Here is a 10,000-nt window from a genome sequence, read left to right as displayed (position 1 = left end):
ATTCCATTTCACTTAACAAGAGCTTGTGTGATTATAGTGAACAGGAGCAGCTGTAATAAGATGAAGAATAACATGCCGACTGAACCGGCCGTGACCTCGGCTGTTAGAATCCATTTTATGCTGAAATGTAAGAAACATCTGTCGGTACAGGTAGGAGATTGATGTGTAGAACGTAAAAAGAGGAATTAAATTAAATTTTGGGCTTCCATACTGAAACATTCTTAGGAAAAGGGAAAAGATTTTCAGCTGTCTGGGAAAATGATGATCTCAAAAAAGATGATCTCTGATCAATCATGATGCTGTGCCTTTTGATTTAATTACCGGTCAGATAGAACACTGCTACAGTACCACTAATGTACACAATGTGGGTTGTGAATAAAAAAAAAATAAAAAAATAGATATATTGGATCACACGGGCCAGCCTTCGCTCCCCATGTGAATCAGTGAGCCTTGGCTGCCCATGACCCTGTCGCCGGTTCACCACTGTTCCTTCCTGGAACCACTTTTGATAGATACTGATCACTGCAGACTGGGAACACCCCACAAGAGCTGCAGTTTTGGAGATGCTCTGATCCAGTGGTCTAGCCATCACAGTTTGGCCCTGGTCAATCTCTCTCAAATCCTTACGCTTGCCCATTTTTCCTGCTTCTAACACATCAACTTTGAGGATAAATTGTTCACTCGCTGCGTAATATATCCCACCCACTAACAGGTGCCATGATCATCAGTGTTATTCACTTCACCTGTCAGTGCTCATAATGTTGATCGGTGTATATATAGGTCTAACAACAGTATCGTTGACTTTAGGTGCTATGCTTTGAGTCATATCTCCTCCCATGACGTCTCCGCTGGAGTAGATGATCACAGAATAAACCATTGCAGTGAATAAGAAGGAATGTTGTGAATTTTGCATATGAGTCATTTCAAAAACACTTCTGGTGTTCAGCATGGCTGGATATGACATTAATCGCTTCTACAATCTCATGCCTTTCTTCATGTTGTCCTTTTTGTCTTTCATCAGCTCTAGGGTTTGTATTTCAGTGCAGTGGAGCTTGCATTTAAGCAGTTCTCTGTATTTGGCTCTTAGGACTGAATGTCCTCGGTGGACGTACCATTAATTCTATGACTTATGCTGTAACTTATTAAATGCAGGCTGAATTGAGTCGTCTAAAAAAAACATGCTGTTCTGTATAAGTTGCGCATTGTCTGCTTCTCCTGCTCGTATGTTTGCCAGGCTTCTTCGCACTAGATGTTGTGATCATTTAGCTACAAGAGCATTAGTGAGATCAGACACTGATGATGATGTAAGAGTGATGAGGTCTGGGGTTCAGTCACTGTTCCAGTTCATCCTAAAAGTGTTCAGTGGGGTTGAGGTCAGAGTTAGGGCTCTGTGCTGTCTTCCACTCCAACCTTAACACACAATTTCTTCATGGTGCTTTGTGCACAGGGGCATTGTCATGTTTGGGGAAAGACCCCTTTATTGATGAAATAGCAATGCCACAGCAAATAAAGACTTTCTATACACTTGTGTGCTTCCGGCTTTTGAAGACAAACCAAATAAGTGTATAAGTAGTCAGTTTTCAGTAGTCAGCTCATATTGAGTAGTGGAAGCTTAGATGTTGGTACTTCTACTCTTGAGCAAGACTCTTAACCTTCAACTGAAAAAAAAAAAAAAATCTTTCTGGATAAGGCGTAGATGTCGACGTTGTCTGGACATTCAAATGTGGTTTGATTGACCAGAGATGCTTTTGATTACCCAGCACTGGTGTTAATCCACGTGCGAACACACCCAGCCTGTTTAATCTTCTCTGCTGTCATGAAGTGCGACGTGGCGTTTCTCTGTCAGTATAAATAATTGTTCTGTAAATATTTTTCTATTATCAAAAAAGCTCTAGGTGGTCCATATATATATATATATATATATATATATATATATATATATATATATATATATATATATATATATATATATTTTTTTTTTTTTTTAATAAAAAAATTCGGTCAGTCTTACGCTGCATTTCTGGACAAATTTCCTACAACTTCTATCTCATGTACATTTCTGGACCGTTTTATGTGTTTTCTGCTAGAAAACTTCTTAATGAATGAGAGAGGAGACGACAAATGGAGCTGCTTTCATCTCTGCTCAGTTGAAATGTTTATCCAGCATCCAACAAATGCTCCACTGTGTAGCACCAGCAAACAGATCCATAAAGATTACATGTTCAAGCAATGACTCGTTCTCATCCGCATTGTCTGGGCATGCTTTCACCTCGTTGCTGCCCTATGCATCCCAGACCTCATTCGAATGTGGTTTGATCACCCGGCACTGGTGTTAATCCTAAAAAACTGGTGTGAATCCTGTAAAACTGGTGTGAACATACACACAGCCTGAATAATCTTAACAATGCTTCCTCATCATGGTTCCTAATTGTCCTGTTTAATCTTCTCTTTTGTTGTCATGAAGTGTGATGTGGTTTCAGTTAAGTTTCAGTTTCTCTGTCAGAATAAATGATTGTTCTGTAAATAGAAAAATTGTTATACATTCACACACACTGAACCGTGTCATACAGCCGGCTTATTTTCGTTTATTTCCTCTGTTTGATTAGGGCGCGTCTCAAACAAACTCTCCTAATTCACTAGCAATGTGATGAGCACGCTTTATTTAAGGAATTATAAAAACAAAAAACTACTTCAGCAAGGCATGAGGTTCCTTTCTAAACCCTTAAAAAAAAAAAAACTGACCGTCCATTAATGGTGGATTGAATCTTCAACCTCACACTGGCTTAACATACACCTCTTCCATGGACATCCTAAATAACCAAACCCTAATCTTTCCTCGTTCCATAAATATAATTAATAGCTCCCAGTTAAAAATCTTGCATTTTAACACCACTTGTACTAGGAACTGGTAGCTCAGTTGTTGTGGTGTTGGTCTTCTGATCAGAAGGGTGGCAAGCTGCTACTCCTGGGCCCTTTAGCAAGGCCCTTAACTGCTCAGTTATATAAATGAGATGTATTTAAGTCACTCTGGATAAGAGTTTCTTCCAAATCTGTAAAAATGGTAAAATGTTTTGTCCTCTGCTTGATTTGTATTTCCTCATTTGTAAAAGCATCTGCTAATATGAAGCACCTCCATGGAGTTGTGTGTAAGCTTAAAATCGCTTTGCTCTCAGTTTAGACCGTATTAAATTTTAGATTCTAGACTCGAGGACAGTTGTTGGATTTTCTGTTTTTAAATTCCACTTCCTCCCACTTCCACAGACGTTCCTGACCGAGCGTGCCCTCTCCTGCTCTTCTTGTCTGCGTCTACTCCACCTACGACATTTTCCTAATGATCTTATTCGGTCCTGGTTTCTAAAATGTAAACAAAATATGTAATTTAAACCATCCGGACCAAGAAAAAGCGACTACTCGAGATAATTGCATGCGTAAATGAGGAGGTGGGTGAATTTCACAAACCTAAGACACCAGTACAGCTTAAACTCTTGCTCTTTGAACCAACAATCAATGAAAAGTTCTCATAATGTCAATTTACCACTTTTTTTTGGCACGTCTTTTGGATTCGTTTACTTTTTTTGGAGTGAAACTAACGGCTAATGGAATTTTACTGTTATTGAGGTTTGTACAATCTGTCTTGGTAGTCTCATGTGATGCATATTGGAGCTTATGGGACAGTTTGGTTGGATCCCAGTCTCAGTGCGCACATTACCTTTAAGCAGAAAAGAATGAATGCATCATTCGTCACACAAATCAGGGCCTCAGGAGACAAAAGACTAATGTGGAACTTTTCATTACATATGAGACTGAAGTGAAATGCTGTTTTTTGGCTTATTAGAGATGATGGGCAATGTGTATAGGGGCAAAGAGGCATTGCGGGTCAAGTCCGGATCATTTTCTTGCCTGCGTTTTGCTGAGATTTCAGTACATTTACTGACTGTTTTTGAGCTCATGGAGCAGTCCAGGATCTTTGTGGTTTGAGCTCTCTGAAAACGTCATGAAAGACGCAGGTCTGCGTGGCTAACAGAATGGCTTGTTTTTTTTCCAGTTTTCCTGAAAACAATGTAACATGCAGGTTACAAAATGTGCCGCGCTTTACCATGTTAATGTTGGCACCAAAATAGAACAAAAGGTGAAACTAGCGCCTGCCATTTTGCAGACCTGCATCTCACTACAGCGATGGAGTACGATAGCTGACAAGATTCTAAGCTCCGCCCCCAAATGAGCACAGAATCGGTCACATGGGTGCAGATTTAAGTCTTTGTTGAGCTGTTATCAATCGCTTGTTGTTGCTCTGACATTATAAAGCTAACTTGCTTATAGAACAGTACTGTTCAGGGTTTAATTCTAAAATCATGCTATTACGTTTTTAAACCTTTATTACTTATTACATATTTCCCGAGAGCCATTAGATAGCCGCGCTCTGATTACTTGTAAGAACATTAACACGACTATAACATGAGTATGGTTCAGAAAATAAAAAAATTAATCACACTACAATTTTGCCCACGACAAACCCACTGGAAAAACAACCTGTTAAACTGGCTTAATCCCAATATGTCCATTTGATTGAAACGAGTATCATCAAGTCATGCTTCATGTATGAAAACCTTGCCCTAAACATCGGATCTACTTGATTGAACCGAGTAACATTAAAAAACTGTGTTAAGCTTCCAAGATAATTTAAACACATTTTCGAAACCCTGGATAAAATCTAACACCTGAGCTGAGACTCAAACCCATGACACTTGTGTCTCAGAACCAACGCATTACCACTGCACTATTCTGCTAGATGGGTTTTGATCACCTAAATTTAATTTAATACTATATATATTATAAACTTCAAAATATATATCCAGTATTTCCCACCAGTACTATCATCCTCGTGAGAACTGGTTTGTTATTATTGCGTGACGTGATCGCACTCACTTTACATCACTGAGTCATTCGAAAGTTTACTATAAGCAATGAAATCACGTTTTGTTGAGAAACATTCTCATAACTTAATTTACATAATATTTTTTTCTCAAATCTGACCGACCTCATATTCCTTTTTTCCTGTCAGTGATGTATGGTAGTAGCTCTGTTATTGCTCGTGGATCGATTTTTGGAAACGTTTTAAGAATATAAAGGCGTATGGAGGTGCAAGGGCTAGCTGCCCGGTTTGCTCTTCACTGCAGGTCTGCAGAATGAAATTCAGGACCTTGTTTGCCTTCTGAAATTGCAGTCTTGTTCTATAGGGTGCCTGCAAGAGCTATTTCGTCACTTTCTATGAATAGGCTGGAAATGATCTGTGACATGAAAGCTATAAAAGCTTCTGCCCCCTATCTTGCTTCCTCTCAGAGAAATTTGTGTCCTGCAGAGACTGTCATCTTGCCTTCCAATGCCTTTCATTTGCCCCTTTCTCTCTCTCTCTCTCTCTCTCTCTCTCTCTCTCTCTCTCTCTCTCTCTCTTTCTCTCTCTCTCTGTTGCACAGTTAAATATGACTTGAGTTGCCAGCCCGCTTTATTCAGATGTGCATCATGGGAATTGAGATGAAAGAAGTAGGAAATGTTTCATTTCTGCCTCCCTGCTTCTTATCTGTAGGCACAAGGACAAAATCAAAGTGCACTCACTTCTCAGCTTCCTCGCCTTGCTGATTGCATGTCCGAAAATCTCTCGGACGTAATTGACAGCAAGTAAGCAGGTAGAACCCCGAACTACTGTCCCGAATATGCACCTTCCCGTGTTGTTATTCCTTTTTCTTTTTCTCCCCCTCACCACCCCCATGTCCCCGAGTACTCTGTGCCCCTGACATTTCGCTGAGATGGAGCCTAGCTGACTTCGTCTTGATTCCAATCACTTGGACCTCCCAGCGCATTTCTATTTCAGTCAACAGCTCAAGCACACAATCCAATTACCCAAGTGAACCTCGTGTGGCTCTCTCCATATAGAGCAAGGAACCAACGCACCACTCACCGCCACGCTGCATCTCAGAAATAGCTTGTTAGAAAAAGTTCTGCTTCTGTAATTAAGGGCCTGAGAGAATTGCTATTTTTCAGTTTCAGAGTGTCTCATGGTGGCCCTTAGAGCCACTCTAAAGTCTAGAAACTCTCCTTTCTTCTTCTTCTTCTTCTTCTTCTTCTTCTTCTTCTTCTTCTTCTTCTTCTTCTTCTTCTTCTTCTTCTTCTTAACCGTTTAATAAATTACAGCCTTTACTTAAAGATTTTAAAGTTCCTTCAGTTTGAATTTCCATCATTTTAAATACATTTTCAGATTTTTAGGCTATTCCTACCACAACGACACCAACAGACCTGCTTGCGTGTTTGTTTTTTCTCCTCATACAAATAAACATATTTTAAACGCATCACCTCACGTACACACTGGATCGGACCTTGTCAATCTGGTGATGAGACGAGAAACCAACAGGGACGAGTGTGAAACTAGTTATCAGTTATCAGTCGTTTCACGCCGGTGAAGAAATATCCGCAGACGTTTCTGTGGCACGTCCTCTAGAGAGGAAATGCTTTGCATCTTTGGTATTATTTATAGACATCTTTGTAAATAATGTGATTTCGGAAATATTGTATTTATCATGTGAGGCTTGTGAAGTTAATGTGAATATGGCAGATCCAGACAACAACTCAAGTAGAAAAACTGCTTATATGCATGTGATTTTTTTTTTTTTTTTTTATATTGTTTTGCAATATTTTATTTATTTTTACCCATACTCTTTATTTATTTATTTACTTATTTTACCCATACCTATATGGAAACTGAGCTTGGAGTGATTAATGAATTCAAAAAACATTTTTAATTTATTAATAATAATCTAAAAATGTATTCATTGAAATATTTTTTTTATTTCTCAGCCATGCTCTTTGTGTGTAAACTGAGCTTGGATTAATTAATTAAATAATTAAATTTAATTGATTAAATAATGTACAATTAAATATTTTTTTTAGAAATATATTTTATTTATTTATTAGCCATTATGTGAAAACTGAGCTTGGATTAATTAACTAATTAATTAATTAAGTAATTAATTAAATACATAAATTTAATTTATTAAATAATTTATTGTATGAATATTTATTTCTTTATTTATTTTCTTACTTCTCCCATTTGTTTACATCAAAAAGGGGAATTTAGTACAGTGGAGTTTCCCATTTTCTAACGTTAGATCAGATTCATTCAGCTTCAATTCCAGTTTATTCGTGTACTACTTTTAACAATAGAACCAGGGACGAAGCCGCAGCAGCATGAGGAAGAGACCTTGACGGGAATCCGTTAGAAATCAATAAAAGTCAGAAATAAAAGGTGAAGTCAAACAGAACTAAATGTGCTGAAAGGATGTTCAGTCCATTTTGAGTAGAAGTCTGAAAAATAAGCAAGGACTTTGAGACTTTGATGCTTATTAAGCAGCGGTTCTTATTCGGTGCAGCAGCTTCAATCCAACTGGAATTGAATCCTGGGTTTAGAGAACGAGGTCGTACTCAAGCAAAATCGTTTGCGCGATGCACGTATATTATCTCGAGATGATCTACCCAGGAAAATTGATGGCAGATTGCCGTGATTGAGGCGTGTCTTATAACAGTAGATTAGTCACAGTCTCCTCATCAGTGCTACTCTAGGAACTCACAGTAGGGGTGGTGTGCTGTTTAGGAGCTGTTCATGATCAGATAAGCGGTGGCTTTCTCGCAAAACACTGCTGGTGATTATGGAAGCAGTGCTTCTCCCCTACCGAGCCAAATCGACAGAAAAACAGAGATTAATGCCTCGTACGTTTTCTCCGTGCCTAATGTTCTTCCACGTTTGTGCACACCGATGCTGCAAGGAATCATTCTCCTCGTAACTAGCGTATTTCTTTCAAAACGAAGTGGGTATTCAAGCTGAGGGAGGGAAAAAAAAATCCTTTGAGAGCTGCTATTGAAAAATGTGTAGCTGGAATGGAAATGTAGAGCTTTCCCACCTCATAATGTCTGCTATTGTCTGAATAAATGCAGTGGCCCAAAAAGCTGTTATTTATTTGTCAGTTGAAGTGGGTCTGTTGGGGTTAAAAAAAAAAAAAAAAAAACCTTACTCTGCTATTAGTGAGAAGAGGAAGCACAGCAGGTCAAGTCAACCAAAGCTCCAGTTTCCGTCCTTCTCATTGTGGTGCAACAGAGCAACCCCAGTTCGACCCCAGTCCAGTTCAACCCCAACCCCTGCACAGCTGCTTCCTCACTTCTGCCTTCTGATCCAACATCTCCTCAACCTCCCTGATAGATCCAGCATCCACCAGCCAGGGTGATGGATTTACGTTTACATTTACGGCATTCGGCACATCCAGAGCGACTTACAGAAGTGCTTTGAAGTCAATAAATACATCCTGATGATGGTTCACTAGGTCAGGGATTGAGAATATCATCAGCCTGCTGGGAGGAAATACAGCAAGAAAAGCACGCCTTTAAGTTTTTAAGTACCTCAGGAAGAGGAAGGGCTTCACACCTTGGTTGAAGTTCAGACATCTAGACCAAGTTCCTTCCACCTGCTGGGCGCAGAAGAGAGGAGAGTTTTGATTCCTGCTTTCCTTGCACCCTGAGACATGGTGGACCGGTCAGTCAGCATTAAAAAATGCTCAGATTGCCTTTAGGACGCTGCAGTCTCGGCTTAATCAGTGCCAGAAATCCTGGCTCAGCTCCTTATCTTGACGAGGGCTGTAAACGCTCTGGTGAAATCTTATGCAATAACAATAACACCACAGCTGACCATGCGTTCTCTCTCTCTCTCTCTCTCTCTCTCTCTCTCTCTCTCTCTCTCTCTTTCCCCCAACATAAACAAAGCAAAATTGCAATCGAGATTCTCTCGATTCTTTACAGATGTATTTTTCCTAGCTGTATTTATTTGATTCAGGGACGAAGTGAGTGTAAGGTAACGGCACAGTAAGTGAGAGGTCCTTACGACTCGGTGCGAAAGACGCGGATAAATCTGTTCTTGATATGAATCTAAAACTTAGTTAGTACAAAAGCACGAGTGTGTCGAGAAACAAGTGGAGATGGAAACGCAGAGCGGCGGAGCTTTAATCCGAGGCGGTGTGTGATCGAATTAGGTGGACATCTCTCAAGCTGCTCCGCCTTCAGCGAGAACTGATTTACGCAGAAAAGCCTGTCACTTTACTAATCTATTTTCTTTCTTTCTTTCTTTTTCTTTCTTTCTTTTTCTTTCTTTCTTTCTTTCTTTTCATCCTGCCTTCCTTTCTTCCTTCCTTCCTTTTTACTTTCCAAATTCATCCTGCCTTCCTTTCTTCCTTCCTTCCTTTTTACTTTCCAAATTCACCGGCGGTGTTGTAAAATAACCAGGGGGATGTCTCTCGAACGGATTTACGCAGAAACGCCTGTCGCTTTGCCGATCTATCGGCAGGCCTTGAAACCAGTTCTTCATTAGCGATTGTCCATTCCTCTGCAGTGAAGGGGATATTGGGTATAAAAGGCAGCTGCTCAGGCATTGAATGCAGGAAAAAAGCTGTAATCAAGTTGCCTGCTTTTTTAATTGAATACTTTTTCCTTCTGTATCATTTGTCACTTCTGGCATTTTTATTATTATTATTGTTATTATTATTTTTACAGCCAGCTATGCAGTTAGCGGTTAGCTCTTTCATCACTACAAGGTGTTTGTTTTAGAAAAAAAAAAATCAAAATTTATTTCTTTATTTTCTAAGCGCTCTGCCCTCATTTCTTCCCTCGGCAGGGTCGTCGGCTGTGGATGCCCGTGTTAATTAGACCCATGTCGTGTCGCGAGAGGCTGGAGAAGAGAAAGACAGTTTGCTGAGCAGCTTCTTTGCTGCCTCTCCTCGGTGTGCTCTCCCGGCGTTCGCTGGCATGTGGCACGGAGAGCTAAATTAGTTTGGAGCCGTTATTTACAGCTCCTGGAAGGGCACCAGTAGCTGCACACTGAGCAGATGGCGTTTGTGTGTGTGTGTCTGTAATGAAGAGGACGACCTGTTCCAGATCTATTGAAATGTTGCTGTAGTCAGGAGTGCGT

General features: G+C 39.9%; 1 protein-coding gene across 1 annotated transcript in view; it reads left to right on the top strand.

Annotated features, from left to right (window-relative positions):
- Positions 1 to 10,000, top strand: part of znf609a (zinc finger protein 609a) — a 110,410-nt gene that overhangs the window by 25,270 nt on the left and 75,140 nt on the right. The window lies entirely within an intron of this gene.

Source organism: Hemibagrus wyckioides, linkage group LG14, assembly GCF_019097595.1.
Source record: "Hemibagrus wyckioides isolate EC202008001 linkage group LG14, SWU_Hwy_1.0, whole genome shotgun sequence".
In the NCBI taxonomy this organism is placed as follows: Eukaryota; Metazoa; Chordata; class Actinopteri; order Siluriformes; family Bagridae; genus Hemibagrus; species Hemibagrus wyckioides.
Note: the sequence above shows the minus strand (reverse complement) of the source record. Positions and strands in the feature narration are given on the sequence as shown.